This window comes from Piliocolobus tephrosceles, chromosome 3 (assembly GCF_002776525.5).
Source record: "Piliocolobus tephrosceles isolate RC106 chromosome 3, ASM277652v3, whole genome shotgun sequence".
Classification (NCBI taxonomy): domain Eukaryota; kingdom Metazoa; phylum Chordata; class Mammalia; order Primates; family Cercopithecidae; genus Piliocolobus; species Piliocolobus tephrosceles.
The window spans coordinates 3,772,377-3,798,626 of record NC_045436.1 but is presented as its reverse complement, the minus strand read 5'-3'; the positions used below and the strand labels follow the sequence as shown (position 1 = coordinate 3,798,626).

Sequence of the window (26,250 nt, the reverse complement as noted above, 5' to 3'; positions counted from 1 at the left end):
ACGAAGGGGAGCGTGGGCACTACGCTGGTGAAGGTAATGTTTCCTACCAGATACCAGCACCAACTTGCTTAAAATTGCTTTCAAGCTGTTAAAACACCGAGAAGGGGATGATCATAAATACTTAGATGGTTGAATTTTTCACTATATTAGGATAAAAATTGGATGGTAATACTTGAGTTCAAATTATATAACAGTGTAGTGATTTTTTTTCACCCTTGCAAGAAAAATATTCTCAATGAAATATCAGTTTCAGAAACAAAACAGGAGAAAATGTCTTTTCATATGCTGCAGTAGGGAAATGGGATGCAAAGGAACACTTGCAATAAGGAAAACATTTGCTTAAAGTGATTTTTAAGGAAAGTTCTTTTATAATGACCTTCAAGATAGTTAAGATCATACCTGGCTGCCAGGCGCGGTGGCTCCTGTCTGTAATCCCAGCACTTTGGGAGGCCGAGTTGGGCAGATCAGTTGAGGTCAGGAGTTCGAAACCAACCTGGTTAATATGATGAAACCCCGTCTCTAGTAAAAATACAAAAAAATTTGGTGGGGCGTGGTGGTGGGCACCTATAATCCCAGCTACTTGGGAGGCTGAGGCAGGAGAATCGCTTGAACCCGGGAGGCAGAGGGTGCGGTGAGCCGAGATCACGCCACTGCACTCCAGCCTGGGCGACAGAGCGAGACTCGGTCTCAAAAAATTATAAATAAAAAATAAATAAAATAAATAGATCATATCCAGCAAATGTTGACAACTATTTTACCTTCATACTTATTCAGAAGTTCAAAAGAACAGCAAAAGACTTAAGTAGGTTGCTAAGGTAACCACGAACAGCCAGCAGTGTCGTTTGCACACAGCATTGAATTGTACAGGGCAGGGCTGGTACAGTGACCCCTGCCCGGGGGAGAGCCTTAAATATCAAGGCAGGAGGACATCGGTGTGTCAGCAAATTCCACCAAACTGTGGAATTTCCTACAAGATCTGTCTTCCCTCCTCTTTTATAGTCTGATCCTCTCTTTGTGAACCTGTTACATGAGTTAGTAGGTCACGGGAAGGTAAACCTCAATGGCTGTACGATCTTTCTCTAGTTCTTCAAATCACAAGGTTTGTGCCTTTCACAAATATCTTTTATATATATTCCGACAGCTGCCATTCAGTGTGTAGTGTCACCACGTATAATACATTAAAGTCAATCCCATCGCACCGTGCGTGTGGACCGCCGTGCGCACTGACCGTGCTCTTCTCGTTCAGCATGGCTCTGCTTTGAAAGCCATGGTCCGTGTGTGTTTGTGTGGACGACGGGCACGGCTTTCTGAAATGATGTTCCAGTCGTGGTGACGGGGACAGTGGGGCTGGACTCTGCCCACCCTGGCCCCCCTGGGCACCCAGCTCCGGTCCTGGCTCCTGCTCCTGTTCTGCCCATCTCACCAGATTCTGAGCCTGGGTTTGTTCACAGACTGATTCCCACGCCTGGGACTCGACATCTTCTGCTAAAACTCTTCTTTAAATTCAGCGTCCTGCAGGCTCACCTTTCACAAAAGGACTAGAGTTTGGCTTATGAGCCCGTTCTCTTGGGCGTCTGACTCTAGCGAGTCCTTGTTTGGGCTGCACCATTCCTGCCTTGGCGCGGATGTAGTCGACCGTCCAGGTGAGGCCAAACCAGGAGAGCTTTGGCAGCGGCGAAGCCTCTCCATTCTTTCCAGACCAGTGCTGACATACGCCCCAGTGGTTCCAATAAATACACTAATATCCAGTCATCCATCCCCTCCAGGGACAACAAATAGAGAGGTTAATACAAATACTGAGAGGACAGGTGGGGCCTGGTGGCTTACCCCTGTAATCCCAGCACTTTGGGAGGCTGAGGCAGGTAGATCACTTGAGGTCACGAGTTCGAGACCAGCCTGGCCGACATGGTGAAACCCCCATCTCAACTAAGAATACAAAAATTAGCCACAGTGGCAGGTGCCTGTAATCTCAGTGCTCAGGAGGCTGAGGCAGGAGAATTGCTTGAACCCAGGAGGCAGAGGTCGCAGTGAGCTGAGATCATGTCACTGCACTCCAGCTCCAGCCTGGGGCTGAGTGAGACCCTGTCTCCAAAAAACAAACAAAAAGTACATAAATAAAATAAAACTAAACAAATATTGAGAGGACAAATATGAAAGGAAGCAGATTAGATATTGGCACCAGGCTTTGTCAAGAAAAAAATACTGATTTTATTCAAATGCAGCAGAGTTTCTGTGATTAATACTGCCACCACAGAACCCGCTGGCCTTGCAGAATGCTGGGTTCACCTGCAGGACGCAGACACAGAGCTCACTGTGGCTATGACCAGGTCAGCCCATGTGACCTAGAAAGAGAGTTCTGATCCAGGCAAACCCTGCCAGGAAATGGAATTTTTATCAGAGAATGAGGAATAGACGGAATGCTTTTTGGTGAATGCCTCTTTACTGTCTCCGTGTAGAAAACTCTTACACAAAATTCAAGAAGCAACTGAAATCACTCTGGCTCCTCATGCCCCTGCGTGCCACTTATTCAGATGCACGTTCCCACCGTGTTTTCCCCACTCCTGGGGCGGCATTCTTGACTCTACTTTATGAGGCTTGTTTCTGTGCTTTCACTGCCCCAGGATTGTGAGCGAGGGTAAGACAAGGATTGTGCCTCATTCATCTCAGTATCTCAGCTCTTTGTAGAGTGATGTGCAAATAGTAGGCCCTTAAAAGATGCGTGGAGTTAACAAATAGTTCATTTCTGAAGCTTTTGGCAGCATGAATGCTTTGATCCCTTGCTGGGAGGGAACCAAACTTCAGACCACGCATGTGGGATCTTGAAACAGAAACAGGGAATCCTGTTTTCACTTCATATGTAGATAGCTTTACAAAGATGTCACTCCCACCTTAGCAGGAAGAAAAAGCCGTGTGATCTTCACAATGCTAACTTTTCTCGAGCACATCAGAAAGCTGAGGTTGTGAAGCGAGCGAGTGAAGTCAGTTCTGAGGAGTGACAGGTCCCTCGGGAGAATCAGGCAGCACAGATGGTCTCACCCTCCGCAGAGTGAGAGGAGGGTGGATGGAGCAGCCATAAAAGCAGGTTGGAAGAAAACAGCCAGAATAGGCTGGGTGCAGTGGCTCACGCCTGTAAACCCAGCACTTTGGGAGGCCAAGGTGGGCGAATCATAAGGTCAGGAGTTCAAGACCAGCCTGGCCAACGTGGTGAAACCCCTTCTCTACTAAAAATACGAAAATTGGCTGGGCATGGTGGCGGACACCTGTAATCCCAGCTATTTGGGAGGCTGAGGCAGAAGAATCACTTGAACCCAGGGGGCAGAGAGCCGAGATCACGCCACTGCACTCCAGCCTGGGCGACAGAGTGAGACTGTCTCAAAAACAAACAAACAAACAACAACAACAACAACAGCAGCCAGAATGTAGCGAATTCTTTAAGTCTGGGTGTGAGCTTGTGCGCTAGATGGTTGAGAAAGCCCCGGGGCGGGGGGCGGGGGGGGCGGGAGACACAAGGACAACCTGCATTCACCTACTGTTAGCTCTTTCCACTGTCTCCACTGTGTGCTCTGAGGAAGATCTGGACCGGGCAGGACACTCCAGCTACTGTCCCTGACACAGATTCTGCTTCTAGGGGAGGGGAAGAAGCAAAAGCTGTTCGCCCTTGGGGAAGAGCTGGAAAATACTCAGGTGCAAGATCCAGTGCTGGATGCAAAGCGAAGGTGGTTACCATAGGGAAGGCAGCTGGGAAGCTTTGCAGGTGGGAGGAATAGCTGCTGGGCAAAAAGACACCGTTGATGTGTCTCTGTGGAAAGCTCACTATCAACACCTGCCTCTCAGCCCCTACAAACCCAGAGAACAGGCAAAGTGCTTCTGCGGAGCTGTCTAGAAAAATCTAGTGCTTCTGTCGCCAGGTGTGTGAAAATATCTCAACTCCTCACAAGGTCCACTGCCTTGCGCTGTTCATTTTCAATTAGCAATGATCGCCCCTCGGACAAACCTCATTGGCTACGATACTGCCACTGCACAGAGCTACGCCGTTCAGTTTCTCCACCTAAGACTCACAAAGCGGGGGACGGGGGGCAGTCAGACCTTAGCTACAAGAGGCTGGGAAGTGTAATTTTCATCCATCTTTCTTTTTTCTTTCCTTCCCTCCCTCCTCTCTCCCTCCCTCCCTCCCTCACTTCCTTCCTTCTTTCCTTCCTTCTTCCCCTTTCTTCTTTCTTCTTTCTTCTCTGCCTCTGCAGTTCAAACAGGCCTTCTAGCTGTAGTTCAGAAAGTGATTCCATAAATGGGTTGGAACAGGAGTTGAAAAGCCAGTACATAATCTCTACTGCACCTCCCATCCCACTAAATACCATGACGTCAGACACCCTGTTTATTTCCTTTACAGAGCCACAGCACTTACAACAAAACAAAATACACATAATGGTGGTTTATCTTTACTCATTTAATGTACTCCTCTGCCCCATTCATTTATAAGTTCCACTCATGCCTCGTATAAACAAAAAATGAAACCCTAAGCCCTCCACCAACTGAATGGACCCCTTCTGAGCCAAGGGGACCTCAGATGATACAGTTTGGATGTGCCCCTCCAGATCTCATGTTGATGTGATCCCCAGTGTTGGAGGTGGGGCCTGGGGAGAGGTGTTTGGGTCATGGGTGGATTCCTCATGAGTGGCTTGGTGCCATCCTCATGGTCATGAGTGGGTTCTTGCAGTATCAGTTCATAAGAGAGCTGGTTGTCTAAAATGACCTGGCACCTCTGTGATTGTCAGACAGGTTCTTCTTGCTGGCTGCACAGACAAAATCAATCCATGGAGACCACGGCGTTGCAGTAGAGAAAGAGTTTAAGTGACACGAAGCCGACCCACATGGGAGAAGTGGAGCTATCGTTGAAACCGGTCTCTCTGAAGGCTCAGAGGTCAGAGTCCTTACGACAATTTGGTGAGCGGGGCGTTAGGGAATGACTGGGTGGGGTGAAATCATAGGGTGTAGAAACAAGCCCCATCCTCTGAGTCAGCTGCTGGGTGGGGCCACAGGGTCAGGTGCGTCAGGAGTCCAGGTGGGGTCTGTCTGAACCACATCTCAAAAAACCCATCTTAGGTTCTACAGTAGTGATGTCATCTATAGCAGCAATCGAGAAGGTCTCAAATCTTGTGACCCCTGGCCACATGACCCCTGAGTAGCAAGGGATTGTAGGAACAACTCCTGTTTCTTAGCAGGTTCAGGCCCCTCCTATAATCCTCACCATGAGGTCTTTGATTGGTTCTAGAAAGGTGGTTCAGTTTTGGGAAGGGCTATTATCATCCTTGTCTTAAGGTTAAACTATAAACTAAATTTGTCCCAAGGTTAGCTTGGCCTACACCCAGGAATGACCAAGGACAGCTTGGAGGTCAGAAGCAAGATGGAGTCACCGACGTCAGATTTCTCTCACTGTCATCATCTTTCCAAAAGCAGTTTCACCTCCCCACTCTTTCTCTTGCTCCCTCTCGTGCCTTGTAATACGCTGGCTCCCCCTGAGTCTTCCACCATGATTGGAAGCTTCCTGAGGCCTCACAAGAAGTAGATACTGGCAACACACTTCCTATACAGCCTACAGAACTGTAAGCCAAAGTAAACTTTTCTTTATAAATTATCTAGTCTCAGGTATCCCTTTAGAGCAATGCAAAACAAACTAATACACCAGAGAAGCCTGAAAAACTGAATTCCCCACCATGATGAGAAGGGATGTCGGACACACCTCACGATGCCCCCTCCCTTTGGAGTTTAGGCACAACTGACCAACGTTAACATGAAGACAGAGATCATAACGCTGACAAATCAGTCTCCATAGCAATAAGATAACAAATTCCAATCTGACTCTGGTACAGCATCGTATGACAAATAGCACTCTCTGAAGGAAATCAAATGTATTTTAACTTAGAATACATTTCATTGACATATTTTGAAATGGCCCTGCAAAGCCATCTTTCATGGAGGAAGTTTGTATCTGCAGAGAATCTTCATTCACACAGCCTGGTCTTTCCAGATCTAGGAGAGATTAACTAAGAGTCTGACAACTGGCCTGGCACGGTGGCTCAAGCCTGTAATCCCAGCACTTTGGGAGGCTGAGGCAGGTGGATCACAAGGTCAGGAGATCGAGACTATCCTGGACAACATGGTGAAACCCCGTCTCTACTAAAAATACAAAAAATTAGCTGGGTGTGGTGGCAGGTGCCTGTAGTCCCAGTTACTCAGGAGGCTGAGGCAGGAGAATGGCATGAACCCGGGAGGCGGAGCTTGCAGTGAGCCGAGATCGTGCCACTGAGCTCCAGCCTGGGCAACAGAGCAAGACTCCGTCTCAAAAAAAAAAAAGAGTCTGACACCTGTTAAGTTCTGAAAAGAGACATTCAGCATCTATTCTCTCTGAAGGTTGCTACCTGGAGGCTACATCTACATAACAAGGACCTTGGCTTCCACAACCCCCCTTGTCTGAACTCAAGCATTTCTTTCTACCAACTTCAAGCCTTTAGACAAAGTTTAACTGTTTCAACCAGTTGCCAATCAGAAAATCTTTGAATCTACCCGTGACTTATAAGCCCCCCACTTCTCACCTTTGAGATATCCAACCTTTCCAGGCAGAACCAATGTACACTGTACATGCATTGATTTATGTCTTTGCCTGTAACTTCTTTCTCCCTAAAATCTATAAAACCAGCCATAACCCGACCTCCTCAGACAGGCTCTGTCAGGACCCCTTGAGACTGTTCCTTGAGTCATGGCTACTCATATTGGTGCAGAATAAACCTCTTCAGCTGTTTTACAGGTTTTGGTTTTGCCAGTAACACTCACGCTTTGTGCTTTGTCCACCTTGTCCTTGGGGTATCTTCACTCTAAACCACAGTGTTTAGTATATGGTTGGCACTTGATACATATTGCTGAATAAATATGATCAGGCCCTTTAAGAACTGGGTAAGAACAAAACAAAAGCAAGACTGCCCTTTCTATGGAAAAGTAAACACTTAGATGTACAGACATGTTTATACTCAACTTCCCAAAAGGAAATGCGGGGAGGGATGAGAAGATGTCTGCTCTAGTTAACTAGTTTGGAAGCAGCAATTTTGATCACGGAACTATTAAAATGTGTGTGACCCTCCAAAAAAAAATAAAGAAGAGGGGAAATAGTTCCAATGTTCCAAACCCCCTCTGCAGGTCTGAAACATATGTCACTGGCAGGTCACCCTCCTGGGAGTGCATGTCTGCAGCAAGCCCATGTTTGACGTTGCCTGGACGCCTGCAGCGTTGTTCCTGCGTCTCCATTAGCGCTGGCACACACTCCCGCAGCCCGCGCCAGCTGCTCTTCAAACAGATTCACTGGAAACAGAAAAGGAAGAAAAAAATAATCCAAGGTCTTAGGGTACATTTTTTTCATTCTCTTTCTACAGCTAAAAGGAAGCTGGAAGCTTGAGAAGGATTCACAGTAGCTGAATAATAGCCAGAAAGGGAGATTAGCAAGAAACATTGTGAGAGCTGGGAGATTTTTCTTGGGTTTAGTAAGAGAAGAATGTAGTGCTGTGTGTGTTCGACTTGCTCGTTCTGTTGGTGTCTCCCCTCCCTTGGCTCCAGAGCCCCTGTGCGCCCTCCCTCCTCCTTTGCCAGGAAGGGATTGACACCGGGTCAGTCATGAAGACGCTACCTCCCAGTCCCCGCCCAAAGGTCACAGCAGGAGGCTGGTGCAGGCTGCGTCTCAGGCTGCCAGTGGGGAACAAAGACAAGGCCGCTCAGCTCTTTTCTGGCGACACAGGGAGAACAGTAAATCCCCTGGTGCCGCAGAGAGACCTGGACTTGGCGAGGAGACATGCTCCTTCCAAGTGACTAATGGTCAGATTTTCATATTCCATAAGGCACGCCAGCAATGAACAAGCAAGCAAATGGACAGCAAATTAAGAAAATTACTCTAATTTATGGGTAACAATCAGCTTTCATTTTCCTTTTTTCCACGGAACTTCTCCCTAATGACCTCCCCTCCTACAGCTGTGTCATTTGGATCAACTCACATCTCAGACATTTTTTAATGAAATATGAGGCTATCCATGAAGGGGGAAGGGGAGGAAAAAGAGAGCTCCTTATGCTCCTCTCCCTTCATAGTGTAGATGGTTCATAATGAGCACAGTGTCTTTTGAAATGTATTTTAAGGTGTATTTCCATTTCCCATACATCTTCATGCTCTGGGTGTCCCAGTCACTGAAGCTGTGGGTTTCAGTGCTCCAAGAGTGAAAGGGTTCAGGAAATGCGACCACAAAATATACTGATTGCTTCAAATGGAGGGCACTGGAGGAGCAGCAAATGCAGCCAGGGGCTTTCTCTGAACCCCCCTATCTATCTAAAAACCCAACTGTCCAATAGAAACTCAACTGTCATGCATCTCCTCCCTGGGAATCTCATCAACCCGGGAGGATTATCCAGGAGAGACTTGGGGTCCACAGGACACCCAGGCAGACTCAGTCACAGGCATCACCCAATCACCTTCCCCCAGGTCATTCACTCGCCCCAAGCTTCCTGCCCCTCCCCTCTTTCCCTGGGAAGAGGGTGTGTGGGCTTCCAGACCTCACTGGGTTTTGAGATCTCACTTTTCTTCCCTGGGAAGAGGGTATGTGGGCTTCTAGATCTTCCTGGGTTTGGGCACTCACTTTTCTTCCCTGGGCTGCCCCTGTGCATATAATACATGGTTTGCCTTTTCTCCCACTCATCTGCCTACTGTCTGCTTATTTCGTAGATTCAGTTATCAAACCTTCAGAGGGCAGGGGGTACGTCTTCCCTCCCCTGCAAGGGAAAAGTGACTTCCTGCTCTTCCAGTTTACAGTTATGTGCTTGGACAATCAAACCTGATTTTTGTTGCTGTCTGCAGTCAGATAGTAAGACCATAGGCTGGACTTCGGAGAGAGGAAGAGAGCAAGCAAAAGTGAAAGAATAGGAGTGAGCAAAAGTGAGGAACAGAGAGGAAGAGAGAATGTGATGGATCTCTTAAACACAGGCAGAACCCAGCCTAGACGTCTGTGATCACACGATTGGTCCAGGATGGGAGGTGGGTTGCCTTTGTACCTGGAGGGCATGGCCAGGAGACCCCGCTGCTGAGAGCAGGAGGAGGGTGCAATGGATGGGAGGGGAGCAAACTGTTGTTCTGTTCCCTTTGTGCTGAGAGGCGGTGGAAAGAGGGGAGAGAGGCAATGTGGGCAACCAAGCATTGAGGAAACTGACCGTTTACTCAAGAAGAGATTTTAAATTAATAAATTGGGTTGAACAACATCTTGATTCGCAGTCCTGCCCCATTCCTAACACTGGCAGGTTCAGGCTCAGGAGTGAGATGTGATCACTAGTAGAGAAATTGAGAAGTCACATGTATTTAATCCATGAGACTGTGATGTGAGTGAGTTTGCTACCCAGCCACGGTTAAACTTAGCCAGCGTCCGCGTGTCTATTTTATTGATGGGATAGCACTGTAGGAGGCAAAAGGAGATTGTGAAATGACACTGAGATCAGAGTGATAATCTTATCATCAACAAAAAGAGTCAAACACTATAAAATGTTTGAAGAGAGTTATTCTGAGCCAAATATGAGTGACCACGGCCCCAGGAACAGTCTCACTAGGTCCTAAGTACATGTGCCTAAGATGGTCGGGCTGCAGCTCGGTTTTGTGCATTTTAGGGAGACATGAGACATCAATCAGTACACGTAAGGTTCACGTTGGTTCAGTCCAGAAAGGCAGAACAACTCACGTTGGCAGGGGGAGAAGAAGTGGATTCGAAGATTTTCTGATTGGCAATTGGTTGAAAGATGTCAGTTATTATCTAAAGAGCCGGAACCAGTGGAAAGGAGTGTCTGGGTTAAGACAAGCGGTTGTGGAGACCAAGCTTCTTCTTATCCGGATGAGGCCTCCAGGTGGCAGGCTTCAGAGAGAACAGATTGTAAGTGTTATCAGACTTAAAAAGGTGCCAGACTCTTAAGTTAATTCTCTCCTGGATCAGGGAAAAGATATGGAAAGGGAAAGGGGTTCTCTACAGAATACAGATTTTCTCCACAAGAGATGGCTTTACAGGACCATTGCAAAATACGTCAAAGCAATTTATTTTGGGGAGAAATACTTCCATTTCTTTCAGGCCTTACTCTGTCATGTTGGTATCTTATTGCTAGAAAGTGTGTGTTTTGTCGGTCGTAAGGTTTCGGTTTTAATGTTAATGCTGGTCAGCTGGGCTGATGCCAAAGGGAGGCGGGCATAACGAAGCGTATCTAAACACCCGTTCCCATCAGGGCCTCCTTCATCAGGTTAACTTTGGAATGCCCTGGGCCAAGAGGAGGGGTCCATTCAGTGGGTTGAAGGGCTTAGAATTTTATTTTTGGTTTACAATGGCTTTTCTCAAAAGGAGCCTTTCTATTTGTTCTTCATGCCATTGTTGCAAGGCTCTGAGGCAGTGAAAAAAAAAAAAAAAAAGATATTGGGCACATCAATGTTTCCCTGGCATCCCATGGAGGAGCAGAGCATTTTATCAATCTTGGTAAAGATTATCATCAATCCCATCAAGTTCAGGTCAGTTCAGTATCTTGACTGTTTTTCAGCAGTGACCTGCAATGGTTTCACCTGGGAAGAACCACAGGCAACTTCTGGTTTCTCTCGTCAGAACTCCCAGGGTTCTGTTAGCTGTTAGAAGAATCTTCATTTATTTTTGACTGACTTCTGTGCTGTGACTTGCAGACTACTCTAAAGACTGGAAGGTACTTAAGGAAATAAGAACAGGAAATTCAAAAATGTGATTAACACACTCTGAAGGAAACTGGGCCAATTATCTAAAAACGAAGGCTCTCTCTCTCTCTCTTTTTTTTTTTTTTTTTTTTTGAGACAGAGTCTCACTCCATCACTCAGGCTGGAGTGCAGTGGTGTGATCTCAGCTCACTGCAACCTCCACCCACCAGGTTCAAGTGATTCTCCCGTCTCAGCCTCCCAAGTAGCTGTGATTACAGGCGCCCGCCACCATGCCCAGCTAATTTTTTGTATTTTCAGTAGAGATGGGGTTTCACTGTGTTGGCCAGGCTGGTCTCGAACTCTCAACCTCAGGTGATCCACCAGCCTCGGCCTCCCAAAATGCTGGGATTACAGGTGTGAGCCACCATGCCTGGCCCAGCTTTTGCACTCTCTAAAGAACATTAACAAGTGGTGAAAAAAGCAGAGGAAATTGCTTTCAATTGAACAAAGAAAATAAAAACACTTGGCATTTTTTAAAAACAAATGTTATTTCATTTGTGAAAAGAGCATCTATATATGTAGATTGCTACATACATACAAAGGTTATTATTTACTCAAGGTACAGATCATGCCTGATGCATGCACTAATTCCCAGTCCCTCAGGGTACAGATCACACCTGATACACTCATTGATTTCCAGTCCCTCAGGCTACAGATCAAGCCTGAGGCACATGTGGATTCCCAATCCCCTTGCTGTGTCTTCCCTCCCTCCCCAGCCCTCCAGTAGGAAAGATTTCCTAAGACACACGAGGATACTTTGAAAAAAAATTTCTAATTACTTTTTCTGATTAGCACCTAAACATCCATCCATTTGTGTTATTACAATTAAAATTAAATTTTTATAAAACATTTTGGAGGGTTACAAAAAGTCTGTTATTTTTACATATAGCAAATTTTTGATAAATAATTCATAAGTATACAATTACTTATCAAAGGCTCATTCTTATTTTCAAATCTAGAGTCTTTATGCTTTTGTATGTATTCAATAGCTGTTGCATTGGGTCAGGTACATGACAGGGAAATGTGCTACTGACCTTTAAAATAAGAAATAAGGAACAGGTCGAGCAATGTGCCCCGCTCTGCAGACCATCAGTTATCAACTGGTAAAGGCTGGGAATTGACAAGGTGGGCTCGAGCAGCAGCATCAACTCTCAGTATTTTATAAGCATCTGAGACCATTGACCATGGATTGTCTTCCAGAGAATTAAAGCTAACTGGTGGCCAGGCATGGTGGCTTACGCCTGTAATCCCAGCATTTTGAGAGGCTGAGGAGGGCAGATCACTTGAGGTCAGGAGTTCGTGACCAGCCTGGCCAACATGGTGAAACCCCACTCTACTAAAAATACAAAAATTAGCCAGGTGTGGTGGCGCCCCTGTAGTTCCAGCTACTTGGGAAGTTGATGCAGGAGAATCACTTGAACCCAGAAGACAGAGGTTTCAGTGAGCCGAGATCACACCATTGCACTCCAGCCTGGGTGACAGAGTAAGACTCCGTCTCAAAAAAGAAAACAACAAAAAAAGCTAACTTGTTTCTGATACTCCTATTTCCATTACCAATTCACCTTGGTTGTCATAAACTTACTACTCAGATTCAAATCTCATTTGTGAGCTGATACAGTTTGGATATTGTCTCCTCCAAATCTCAAACCTCAGGTTGAATTGTAATCTCCAGGGTTGGAGGTGGGGCCTGGTGGGAGGTGTTTGGGTCATGGGGGTGGATCCCTCATGGCTGGGTGCTGTCCTTGTGATAGCGAGTTCCAGAGAGATTGGTTCAGTGTGTGGCACCTCCTCCCCACTGTCTCTCTTGCTCCTGCTCTGGCTTGTGACCTGCCAGCTCCCTCTTTATCTTCCACCATGAGTAAAAGCTCTCTGAGGTGGCCCAGAAGACAAGCAGATGACAGCACCATGCTTCCTGTACAGCCTGCAGAACTATGAGCCAATTCAACCTCTTTTCTTATAAGTTACCCAGTCTCAGGTATTTTTTTATAGCAAGGCAAGAACAACCTAACACCAGAGCTGAGGTGAATCCAAATCTGCCGCTTGGATCGACATCTCGGTCATTCTACTGTGGTGAGCAGGAATGTAATGCAGATGAGCCAGAGACTGAAGTGGCAAGCAAAACACAAAACTCTAGCAACTGCAATGACACAGCAGGGAAGCAAGCAGAGAACAGCAGCAAGGAGTGCAGGCAGGAGCGGAGCGGGAGGAGCTGGATTGAGGACTCTAAATTCAGTTGCTGGGAAGGACAGTGAAATGATGAAGAAAAGTACATATTGGGTGGCAGGGTGGGGAAGAGGACAGGAAAGGAAATGTTGAAGGTAGGCAGATGAGGTCAGAGAAGCTGGTCATTCATTCACTTCCAACCTACTCACTGACCAAACGAGTGCTTATTTAGAATAAAGTGTGGAAGGTTGCTGTGGGACATGAAATACAGGGAACAGAAGGGAAAAGAATGTCAAGGGTGAGTGGTGACTATCTGGGCCAGTGGCATGGGGGTAAGAATTTATCAAGATAGTTGTAGGTAAAGAGAGGCAGGTTTAATAAAGAAAGTATAAAAATATGTTGTAAGAAGGCAACAGGTAGGCCAGCAGAAGAGGAGCTGACTGCCAGGAAACAAAGTCTTGCTGGGCTGGGGATTTTATAGAACTGTGCTTCTGCTGGGTGCTGAAGAGGGCTACGAGCAGTACTGATAACACCAGGGTTGCAGGGAGCTCACTTGGCCGTGCCTGGTGAGAAGTTGGGTAGAGGACGATTGAGTTATATTCACAGGAGGACTAGGCCTGGACCATGAAGAAAGGCAAAGCTTATATAGCTTATCTGAGTTCTCTTTTTGCTTTCCCTTGGTCCTACCAGCCTGACTCCTTTTCCCTAATTAGGACCCCAAAAAGAACAAAGGGACAAACTGGTTCTAAGAATTATAAGCTCTTTAGACTGGGAAAGTAATTCTAGAGATAACCTGACTCAATTTGTTGATTGCACACACTAGGGAGCTGATGCACAGGTGTGCCTCTCTAGGGAGGATGTAGATAGCAGAGACGGAGCTGTTGGGAGCAGGTGCGATAGGGAGCTGATGCACAGGTGTGCCCCTCTAGAGAGGCTGTAGATAGCAGAGATGGAGCTGTTGGGAGCAGGTGCGATAGGGAGCTGATGCACAGGTGTGCCCCTCTAGAGAGGATGTAGATAGCAGAGATGGAGCTGTTGGGAGCAGGTGCGATAGGGAGCTGATGCACAGGTGTGCCCCTCTAGGGAGTATGTAGATAGCCGAGATGGAGCTGTTGCGAGCAGGAGCAATACTGCAGGGCAGGTGGGAATGACAGATGGAAGCAGCACCTGGAATCCAGACCCGTGGGCACTCTGCTGAGCTTCCCAGCCAGGGAATGGGAAGGACCAGGGCAGAGACGGCCACAAGCTCAGTACAGCTTTTCTAGAACCTGGAAGGTAGGCAGCCCAAACGTCGATGGAAGGCACACACCTACGCGATTCCCTTCGTCTGTTGTTTCCATAGACGAAGGAAAATCGACTCTGTGGATCCCTTAGCTACACCTGTTCCAGCAGCAGAAAAAGCCCTGACTTTTCTACCCCTCCAACAGAGCCCAAATCTCAAGGCATGCTGAAGGAACAAATGAGAGGACAGCGAGGAGGACGAGAAGGAGCAAAGAGAAAACTCAAGTGTCTAATTCTTTGCATCTCTAATTAACTCATGTAATCACCTAATTATAAAATGAAATTGTGCTTTGCCAGTAATTTCGAATTTCAGGACTTTTAAATGGGAAAAGGTGATCTCTTTGCGCCATCTAGTGTTATGTCTTGAAATGACACACTGCTTGACGTCTCAGCCCCGAGAAGCTGAGGCAGCCTTTTACATAATCAGAAATGGAGTGAGGACCACAGCAAGGTTAGCCTCTCCTGTTACATAACCGTGAGAAGTGTTTCAAAGCAGAAGATTATGCATTCCTAGCACCAAATGAATCTTCTCAATAGTAAGATAATCCCTAAATCTAGGGCAAGGCAGCAATTATGATCCTATTATTGTCTAGAAGTTCAGATATAGAACAGCACTCTAGCAGGGTGCAGTGGCTCACACCTGTAATCCCAGAACTTTGAAAGGCTGAGATGGGAGGATCCCTTGAGCCCAGGAGTTCAAGACCACCCTACGCATAATGAGACCATATCTCTATAAAAATAAAAAATAAAAATAATGAGCCAAGTGTGGTGGTGCATCCCAGCTACTCAGGGAGGCTGAGCCAGGAGCATCGCTTGAGCCCAGGAGGTCGAGGCTGCAGTGAGCCATGCTCACACCACTGCACTCCAGGCTGGGCAACAGAGCAAGACCCTGTTTCAAAAACAAAAACAAAAAAACTTTACTCTTAGTACAATGAGAACTAACATGGCCAAGAATGTAACCTTCTAGAGGTTAACTTTAACAGCCTCTTGTCAACAGATCATTGACAATTACATCATGGACTTAGAAGCTGATGTACAATTCTCAGAGGAAGGAAGGAAAGGAGAGAGAGAAGGAAGGATACTAAATCATGGAATTATATCTGATGAAAATGAATGAATCATTAAGTAAAATACACTGTCATAGGGCTATTTGATCATAAGAAGCATATTGATCAAATGTATTAAATAGGAAAGTAAAATTATCACTGAAAGTTACTAATTATGATCACTCAGTATTTACTACATGCTAGAAGTAGATGCACATTTTTCTCTTTAATCATCACAATAGTCCTGTAAGGTAGATACGACCATTATTCAGATATGAAACCTGGGGCTTAAGGAGCTTAGTAACCTCACGCAAAGTCACACATAGTCACTAAAAGGCAGAACTATGGTGTGAACCTCAATCTTTCTGATTACAAAACACTGCTTTTCATTGCTGTGTAATGCTGCCTCTTTCTGTCAGAAATGCTTTAAATTTGTGACCAACCGTAAACCTAAAAGCCACAGGCTCTCTTTTGGTTTGCAACCTTTGATCTATTTCCTAACATTTTCATTAAAAGAGCGTCATCTATCCACAAGTAACCATTTAATGTTGTAAAAGTACAACCTGGTTGAAATGGTCATTTAAAACTTGGAACACACTGGAATCTTGAGCCAAAGAAAGAGAAGTGTGACTTCATACAGCATTTCCAGATGCCAGGACACAGAGGCCTCCACCTGAGGACCAAGCGCCACCGGCACAGGGACCGCGCGAGAAGCAGCTCCCTGCCAACCAGTCTTTCCTGCAGAAATCTTGGCTCCATGACTTGGTGAAGCAACAGCCAAACTGCAGCCTCAGCACCAGCGGGAGAGGTGCCGAGCCCTCTCCTTCCTTAGCTATTGAGCTGGTTCTTAAGAAGCTGTGGTTCCTGCTAGTACATGTCAAGAGCTTCCCAAAACAGAAACCAGACGTTGGGGGAAACGTTCTCTTGAGTTGTATTTGGCTTTTCCACGAGCACTCTTTAAACTCAAGTTACTGAAGGGCTGCCACCGAGAAGAATGCTGCTGTTCTGTGCAAACGCCAAGCCATTGATCATGTTCTGGGTCGTCCAACTCTTCAGTCTGAGACAAAAACAAACACCCTTTTAAAATAAATGGGCATGAAGAGGGTGGCCAATGTGGCATTTGTCAGCTCTCCAACGTATCCCAGAATAGTTTGATTTAGGGCTAGCGTGTGTTTTGTTGCCACAGTAGTTAAGCTTGCTACCAGAACTCTAATGTAGGGACATGTTAATTATGTTAGTCTACTTCTTTTGGAATTTATAGCTGAAGTTATTATCAGTTTACTAATGAATTAGTAAATTCAAGTCAGCACAAAAACAAAAGTTTATGCTCTTAATGCTCCAGAGTTCATACGGGGGGAGTTGGGGGATGCAGGTGGATATAATTTGCATGTCCAAAAGCTAAAAGTGCAACAGGAGAGGCAGTGCGGCGGCCAGCTTCCCGGGAGCGTTCGTTTTGGCATAATGGTGTTTCACTGTGCCGCCAGCCGAGTCAAGATGTTTTCGGGTTTTTCTTTTCTTTTTTTTTTTTTTTGAGACAGAGTCTCGCTCTGTTGCCCAGACCGGAGTGCAGTGGCGCAATCTCATCTCACTGCAACCCCTGCCTCCCGGGTTCAAGCGATTTTCCTGCCTCAGCCTCCTGAGTAGCTAGGACTACAGGCGCCCACCGTAACGCCCAGCTAATTTTTGTATTTTAGTAGAGACGGGGTTTCACCATGTTAGCCAGGATGGTCTCGAACTCCTGACCTTGTGATCCGCCCGCCTCAGCCTCCCAAAGGGCTGGGATTACAGGAGTGAGCCACCACACCAGGCCTAATTTTTGTATTTTTTAAGTAGAGCCTGGGTTTTACCACATTGCCCAGGATGGTCTCAATCTCTTTTTTTTTTTTTTTTTTTTTTTTTTTTTGAGGCGGAGTCTTGCTCTGTCGACCGGACTGGAGTGCAGTGGCCAGATCTCAGCTCACTGCAAGCTCCGCCTCCCAGGTTTACGCCATTCTCCTGCCTCAGCCTCCCGAGTAGCTGAGACTACAGGCGTCTGCCACCTCGCCCAGCTAGTTTTTGTATTTTTAGTGGAGATGGGGTTTCACCGTGTTAGCCAGGATGGTCTTGATCTCCTGACCTCATGATCCGCCCGTCTGGGCCTCCCAAAGTGCTGGGATTACAGGCTTGAGCCACCGCGCCCGGCCGGTCTCAATCTCTTAACCTCGTGATCTACCCGCCTCAGCCTCCCAAAGTGCTGGGACTACAGGTGTGAGCCATCGCCCTCGGCCCAAGATGGCTTCTTGAAGTGCCCCTGGCGGGATGGCTCTGCGAGAGATCAGAGACACCAAGTCCCTCTCAGGGCAGAGCACGAGCTGCAGACACCACGCAAGCCAGCCAGAGAGAAAAAAGGAAGTAACCCAATTTTTAAAAGGAGGAAAGGATTTGAAGATATTTCACAAAGAAAGATACACCAATGATCACATGGAAATATGCTCAATATTAGTCATCAAGGAAATGTAAATTAAAACCACATCACGATTGATCAGAATGGCTAAAACTCTAAAGAGCGACAACAGCAAGCATGGGCAAAGATGTAGAGCAATTGGAAGGCTCCTCCGTTTTTGATGGGAGTAAGAAAGTACATGATTACTTAGCAAAAGTCCTGGCATTCTCTTATAAAACTAAAGATGTTCCTACCAGCAATTCCAATCCTAGCTGTTTACCTAAGAAAATGAAAACCTATGTTACAAAAAGACTTTCCCAGGAATGTTCACAACAACCTTACTTACAATACACAAAACCTAGAAATAAGACAGATGATCATTGACAGGAGAATGAATAACTATAGAATTATACAATGGAATACTACACAGCAATAGAAAGAAAGAAACTGCTGATACAAACGGTAGCATGGATGACTCTCAAAAATGTTATGCTGAGTGGAGCCAGGCACAGTGGCTCATGCCTGTAATCCCAGCACTACAGGAGTAATACCAGCACTACGGGAGGCCGAGGCGGGTGGATCACGAGGTCAGGAGTTCAAGACCAGCTTGGCCAACAGGGTGAAACCCTGTCTCTACTAAAAATGCAAAAATTAGCTGAGTGTGGTGGCAGACACCTGTAATCCCAGCTACTCAGGAGGCTGAGACAGGAGAATGGCTTGAATCCAGGAGGCAGAGGTTGCAGTGAGCTGAGATTACACCATTGCACTCCGGCCTGGGCAACAAAGGGAGACTCTGTCTAAAAAAAAATAAAAAATTATGCTGAGTGAAAGAAGCCACGTAATATATTATTCTATCTATTGGAAATTCTAGAAATAGGCAAAAACTTATCTGTGGTAAAAAGGATATCAGAACAGTAGTTGCTTCTGGGAGAAGGTGTCTGGCAAATACTGGCAGGGAATGAGTGAGAGAACTTCCTGGGACCAAAGCAAGAACGTTTCTATTATCTTTTTTGTGTGTGTGCGACAGTGTCTCACTCTGTTGTCCACGCTGGAATGCAGTGGTGTGGTCACAGTTCGCTGCAGCCTCAACCTCCTGGGATCAAGTGATCCTCCTGCCTCAGTCTCCCAAGTAGCTGGGACCACAGGTGCACACAACCACACCCAGCTAATTTTTATATTTTTTTGTAGAGACGGGGTTTAGCCATGTTGCCCAGGCTGCATTCTGTATCTTAATGATGTGTTCACTTATCCATGTTGATCAAGTGAAAACGTAACATTTACGCATTTTCATTGCATGTAAATATTATCTAAAAAACACTTTAAACGAATATCAAACTCTAGTTAACAATGTGCCTTGTGAAGACTAGCAGTGAAGTATATTGATATCTGAAATTTACTTTCAAATACATCAAACAACAAGATGGATTAAGAGAGGGATGGATAGATGGATGATTATGTGGTAAAGCAAATACAGTAAAACGTTAATTGTACGCTTAATCTTAGCCAAACGGCTGAGAAGCAATAAACGTTAATTGTAGAAGCTAAGTAGTGGTATGTGGGTGTTCCCTATACAATTTTTTCAGCTCTTCTATATGCTTGAACTGTTGGAAAATGGTGAATACAAAGAATCTCAGTGAATGTTCTGAAAGAAAGTCAATTTGTTTGTAATTGGATATGTAACTTAGAATGTGATTAATAGCATTTGAAGGACCAAACTCAAAGTTTAAAATAGAGGTGAGGTTTTTAAAAAGGGATCGTGAAGTTGATTGCTGCATTTATTCTGAGAAGCAGGTTATTATTTCAATATTTCACTGAAAACCATAAATGCAGATCTATGATGGTACCTGCCACCTGTGAAATATATGTATGTGCACATACACATGCACACAGAATTCATACTAACATTCCCAAAGTTCAGAACGACATATTTTAATAACTCTTCCATGTACATCTGTATGTTATTTCTTCCACAAGATGCTAATTTTCAAGGATGCGGAAGATGATAGAATTAGAATATTCAATTATTATTTGTTTTCTTCGTCCTGCATTGTGTACAGTATGCTGAGTGGGAATATTTGGCTGTACATGCATATGAATGTCTACCCCATGCCATGTCAGAGGTAGACACTACCTTACTACTTCCACGTTTGGTAAACTCATGGGAAAGATAGCAAAAGCGGCAGGGCGCAGTGGTTCACGCCTATAATCCCAGCACTTTGGGAGGCTGAAGCAGGTGGATCACGACGTCGGGAGTTCAAGACCAGCCTGGCCAATATGGTGAAACCCCGTCTCTACTAAAAATACAAAAATTAGCCAGGTGTGGTGTCTCGTGCCTGTAGTCCCAGCTACTGGAGAGGCTGAGGCAGGAGAATCGCTTGAACCTGGGAGGCGGAGGTTGCAGTGAGCCGAGATCACGCCACTGCAGTCCAGCCTGGGCAACAGAGCAAGACTGTCTCAAAAAAAAAAAAAAAAAAAAAAAGATGGCAAAAGCATCGAAAAGTCCACTTGTCCTTTAGGAGACAGAGGCTGAGAACAGCTCCTTCCCTACCACTCTTAGGTCCTACTACATGGAAATAAGGGACAATATGCCATGTGTCTTCTCCACTGCTGCCATCACCCTGTCTTGACCTCATTGGCCTGAGGCTTTCCACACAAACAGAGACAACAGCACTGTCACCACTGACTTAAAGACCTAGGTTTGTATGGCTAAAAGTATGATCGCAATAATAATGTATTACCAGTTCAAACGTATTCCTCACTTTCTGCAACCAAAAGATGGTGCAGCCTGGGAGGAGTGCCCTCTATTACACGCCGGTGTCTTGGGAGTTATCAGTCCATTAGCCAACAGATTCTGGAGAAGCCAGATGTGGGGGTGGTGGAGGAGGTGGGAATGAAATATCAGCAAAGTCCCGCCTGCTGGGTGTCCTCTCCTCCTCATCCTGTCTTCCCTGCAGCCTGCTCCCCAGAGCGGCAGAAGAGGACGAGGTGTGACTACAGCTTGCTCTCCACAGTGTCTGAGGAATATCCCTGCAGTCTATTCAAATACATTTGCATGCAATGATTACACTTATTTTTGCCTTTCGACCCATAACTTTTATTTTGAAAATATTAACAAATCATAATTATCATCAGAGCTTACTTGTCAGTTGTAAATGATCCCAGGTGTATGTCTTGTGGTAGAATTTGAAACCACCGGTGTCCCCAAATATGGGCAAGTGAATTGTATGACCAGAGTTAAGTTGTAAATTAGTTTAAGGCTTACAATATGTATTTCCAATGAAACGATGCCAAAACAGTAGTTACATTAAAAATGCACGTGGAGGACAGGCACAATGGCTCACACCTGTAACCCCAGCACTTTGGGAGGATGAGGCAGGCAGATCACCTGAGGTCAGGAGTTTGAGACCAGCCTCACCAACATGGAGAAACCCTGTCTCTACAAAAAATACAAAATTAGCCGGGCATGGTGGTGCATACCTGTAATCCCAGCTACTCGGGAAGCCGAGGCAGGAGAATCGCTTGAACCCAGGAGGCGGAGGTTGCGGTGAGCTGAGATTGCGCCATTGCACTCCAGCCTGGGCAACAAGAGTGACACTCCATCTCAAAACAACAACAAAAACAAAGTGTGGAATGAACAATTTTAGCTCATGACCAGTAAGGCAAATATACAGCTTTCTAATGCACCGTTGAGAATCATTCTGAGACCACAACGTTCACTTTAGAATATTGTTTTCCAGCACTGTATGAAGGGTGAAGAAAACCTGTCATCTGTATCTCAAAAGAGAATAAGAATTTAGGGGAAAGAGGCCATTTCAACTCAGTAGCTGCTGATTGGTCTGAACTAGTTGAGGGAGTGTCAGGAGAGCTGAGACGCTGGAAGCATGGACTAGCACAGGCATATCCATCAGGGGCTTTTCTATACCTGTTGGAAATGGATACACTTCCCAGAATTCATTCATTTACTACATTTCACTACAAATAAAGCCGTTCTTTAAAACAAAAACTAGTGGCTAAAATACTGTGAGGAAAAAAGAGTTTTTATATAAATGTCACTATCCTAGTAATCTTTGATCTCTTCCTTGCTATAAGAATGATAAGAATAAAGTGTCTCAGCCTTATTTTGTACATTTCCTCCCCCAGACCTGAAATTATCCATTTCTCTTAGAAACCTGGTTTCTTTTGCTGGGAAATAGTATATAAAAATCACAGTCTGGGACTAAGAATAATCATTCTTTCTGTCCCTAGACAGAATTTATACTAGTATTTCTTTTTTTTTTTTTTTCCCCCAGACGGAGTCTCGTTCTCTAGTCGCCCAGGCTGGAGTACAGTGATGGGATCTTGGCTCATCGCAACCTCCACCTCCCGGGTTCAAGCGATTCTCTTGCCTTACCTTCCCAGAGTAGCTGGGATTACAGGCGCCTGCCAGGACTGGCTAATTTTTATATTTTTAGAAGAGACGGGTTTCACCATGTTGACCAGGCTGGTCTCGAACTCCTGACTCCAGGTGATCCACTCGCCTCGGCCTCCCAAAGTCCTGGGATTACAGGTGTGAGCCACCTCACCCAGCATATGCTAGTATTTCTTTTTCCTTTTTTTCTTTTTTTTTGGAGACAGTCCCACTCTGTTGCCCAGGCTGGAGTGCAGCGGTGCCATCTCGGCTCATTGCAACCTCTGCCTCCCTGGTTCAAGCAATTTTCCTGCCTCAGCCTCCTGAGTAGCTGGGACTACAGGCGTGTGCCACCACGTCCGGCTACTTTTTGTATTTTTAGTAGAGACGGGGTTTCACCCTGTTAGCCAGGATGCTCTTGATCTCTTAACCTTGTGATCTGCCCACCTTGGCCTCCCAATGTGCTGGGATTACAGGTGTGAGTCACTGCGCCTAGCCTATACTAGTACTTCTGATCCAAATTCAGAACGGCATAGTTTTACCTAATGCTTCTGTATTAAATCTGTATTTTCTTTCTTCCACAGGAAGATGCTGGTTTACAAGAATACAAGGTATGATAGAATTGGAATATCCACTAATTACTTATTTGCTTTACCCCACATTCTTTGCAGTAGATACAATCTTAAAATAACAATACTAATACACACTTTTATTGTGCTTCATTTTACTGTGCTTCGCAGATATTGCACTTTTTACGGATTGAAGGTTTGTGGCAATTCTGTGTCAAGCAAATGTGCCGGCACCATTCCTTTTTAACAGTTCATGCTCCTTCATATCTCTGTATCACATTTTGCTAATTCTCATCATATTTCAAACTTTTTATTATTTCATTATTATATATTATTGTTTATTAAATCTGTTATATGTCACAGTATTTACTATACATTATTTTATGTTGTATTATTATTACATCTGTTATGGTGATCTGTGATTAGTGATCTTTGATGTTACTATCGAAATTGTTTTGGGGTGCCACAAACCACACTGAAATAAGGTGGAAAACCTGATTGATAAATGTTGTGTGTGTTCTGACACAAAACACAACAAACCTGGCTGGGCACAGTGGCTCATGCCTGTTATGCCAGCACTTTGGGAGTCTAAGGCAGGTGGATCACGTGAGCCCGGGAGTTTGAAACCAGCCTGGGTGACATTGTGAAATCTACGAAAAAAAAAAAAAAAAAAAAAAAAAACTAGTTAGGCCGGTGGCATATGCCCGTAGTCCAGGCTACTCAGGAGGCTGAGGTGGGAGAATCTTCAGCCTGAGAGGTCAAAGGCTGCAGTGAGATGAGACCACACAACTGCACTCCAGTCTGGGTGCTAGAGCAAGAGCTTATCTTAAACTAAACTAAACTAAACTCAAATAAAATAAATAAAATAAAATAAAATAAAGCCAGGGTGATGGGGTGACAGGGTGACATTCTGTCTCATAAAAAAAATACAACAATCCAGACAAAAACAGTAGCCTGTATGACAAAAGACTAACTTTTTTAATATTTAAGAACTTCTTACAAATAAAAAATATATACATAAAAATAGTAGAAAAACAAGACAAATGACAGAATCAGGCACTTCAGTGAAAAGAAAATACAAATGAACAAAAATAACATTAAAAATTAAAGTTATATAATAAAAATAAAAATATAAAAATGTTCAGCTGCAATGATTTAAAATCAACAAACAATAAGGTATTCTTTTCCATTTATCAAACTCTCAAAGTTTAACTATCCTTGAGAATATATGAAAGCAGCTATTCTCAAGAAGTATTCAGTGGAGTAACATACATTACGAATGAAATTTGTTAATCTGTGTAAATTTTCCATGAAAATCCAACAATAAGTATCATAACATTAAAAGCATACGCTTATTTTAAGAAACATACATTTTTTAAGTCTCTTAAAACCTTGATACGAAGTCCACGTCAACAGTATCTCTTTGGCCAACCTCCCTTTTGAACGTGTTGGTGGCATGTCCTGGGCTGTGCAGCCGCCTGGACGTCACGGTGCCTGAGTGCCACCAGATGGGGATTTTACAGACAAAATCAGGTGCGTTTCCCAGCCTGTGCCTATGGATACTCCTTGAGAAACACTACATTGCTCATGGAATGCAGCTCTTGACGTGCTGACAGCTATTGTACATTTGTTTGTACTCAGAAGTACTGCCCGTCTGGTGGTTTTTTTTTGTTTTTTTGTTTTTTTTTGAGCCGGAGTCTCGCTCAGTGGCCCAGGCTGGAGTGCAGTGGCCGGATCTCAGCTCACTGCAAGCTCCGCCTCCCGGGTTCCCGCCATTCTCCTGCCTCAGCCTCCCGAGTAGCTGGGACCACAGGCGCCGCCACCTCGCCCAGCTAGTTTTTTGTAATTTTTAGTAGAGACGGGGTTTCACCCTGTTAGCCAGGATGGTCTCGATCTCCTGACCTCGTGATCCGCCCGCCTCGGCCTCCCAAAGTGCTGGAATTATAGGCGTGAGCCACCGCGCCCGGCCCCTTTTAACCATTTTTAAGTGCACAATTCGATGGCATTAATCGCATTCGTATTGTGGCACCATCAGTCTCCAGATGGTGCAACGCTCCGTATCTTCAGAACTGTTTTCTTACCCTAAACTGAACTCGGTGCCCAATAAACAGTAACTCCCTGCTACCTTCTGCTTCTGAGTCCCCAGTAACCATTATTCTACCTTTTGTCTCTATAAATTTGACTATTCTAATCAAATGGAATCATAATCTATCCTTTTGAGTGTGGCTTATTGCATTCAGTATGTTTTCAAGTCTCATCCATGTTGTAGTGAATGAAATATCAGAATTGTATTCCCTTTTCAGGCTGAATAACATTCCACCGTCGGTATATACCACATTCTGCTTATGCATCTACCCATCCATGGCCATGTCTCCCCCTTTCTGTATTGCCAGTAATGCTGCTATGAACATTGGTGTGCACGTACCTGTTCAAGTCTCTGCTGTTGAGTCTCGTGGGCATAGTCCTAGAAGTGGAATTGTAGGATTACATAGTCATTCTATGTTTAATTTTTTTGAGGACCCAACATATTATTTTTCACAGTGCCTTCTCCATTTTACATTCCTGTCAGCAACATACAAGGGTTTCAACTGATCCACATCCTTACCAACACTTACTTTGTTTTATTGTTGTTGTTATTGTTGCTTTGGGATTTTTTTTTTTTTTTTTTTACAAGTCAAGCTCCCAGGCCCAACAATGCCCTCAAATTCTACAAGCAGCTCAGCCTTGTTACAATACGACAGGGTCACAAAAACATGACTCACATTAACCCAAATGGGTATCCACTTGGGAAGGACAGTCTAGTTCCACAAATGAGACACCACCCTAGCTTGCCCCTAAGGATGATACTGCTCCCTACATCAAACACAAGTGCAACCCAGATGCTGAAACTACTGCCTCAGTGATGCCCGCAGGCTGCCTTTCTTAAGGCTCTGACAAATTGGACACAGTCTATTTATTGCTTTTCTTCCTTTGATATTAGAGAATCTATTACACTTCCTGAGCTTGCCATTTGCCTACTCCTCGATCCTACTATGCACCTTACTCTCTGCCAAAGCATACACCTGTACACTCCCATGTCTAAAGGCAAATCATATCATGGTCACCAATATTTGTGCTGTTCTAAATATTAATGAAAATGTTTGCTTCCCTCAGGAGGACCTTCCTCATATCAGTTCACTCGCTGACGCACAGAGGAGAGAACGTCCCGCTGTTCATCTCCTTCTGCCATCCACCTCCAGCCATCCACCTCCAGCCATCCACCACCAGCTATCCACCTTCACCCATCCACCTCCAGCCATCCACCTCCAGCTATCCACCTCCAGCCATCCACCTCCAGATACCCACCTCCTGCCATTCAACTCCAGCTATTACCCCCAGTCATTCACCTCCAGCCATCCATCTCGAGGTACCCACCTCCAGCCATCCATCCCCAACTATTCACCTCTAGCCATTCACCTCCAGATATCCACCTCCAGCCATTCACCTCTGGCCATCCACCTCCAGCCATCCACCTCCAACCATCCATCACCAGATATCCACCTCCAGATACCCACAGCCACCCCCAGCCATCCACCTCCACCTATCCACCTCCTGCCATCCACCTCCAG

At 45.2% G+C, this 26,250-nt stretch overlaps 1 pseudogene; it reads right to left on the bottom strand.

Annotated features, from left to right (window-relative positions):
- Positions 1-3,845: 3,845 nt before the first annotated feature.
- Positions 3,846-4,028, bottom strand: LOC111548535 (annotated as a pseudogene).
- Positions 4,029-26,250: the final 22,222 nt, after the last annotated feature.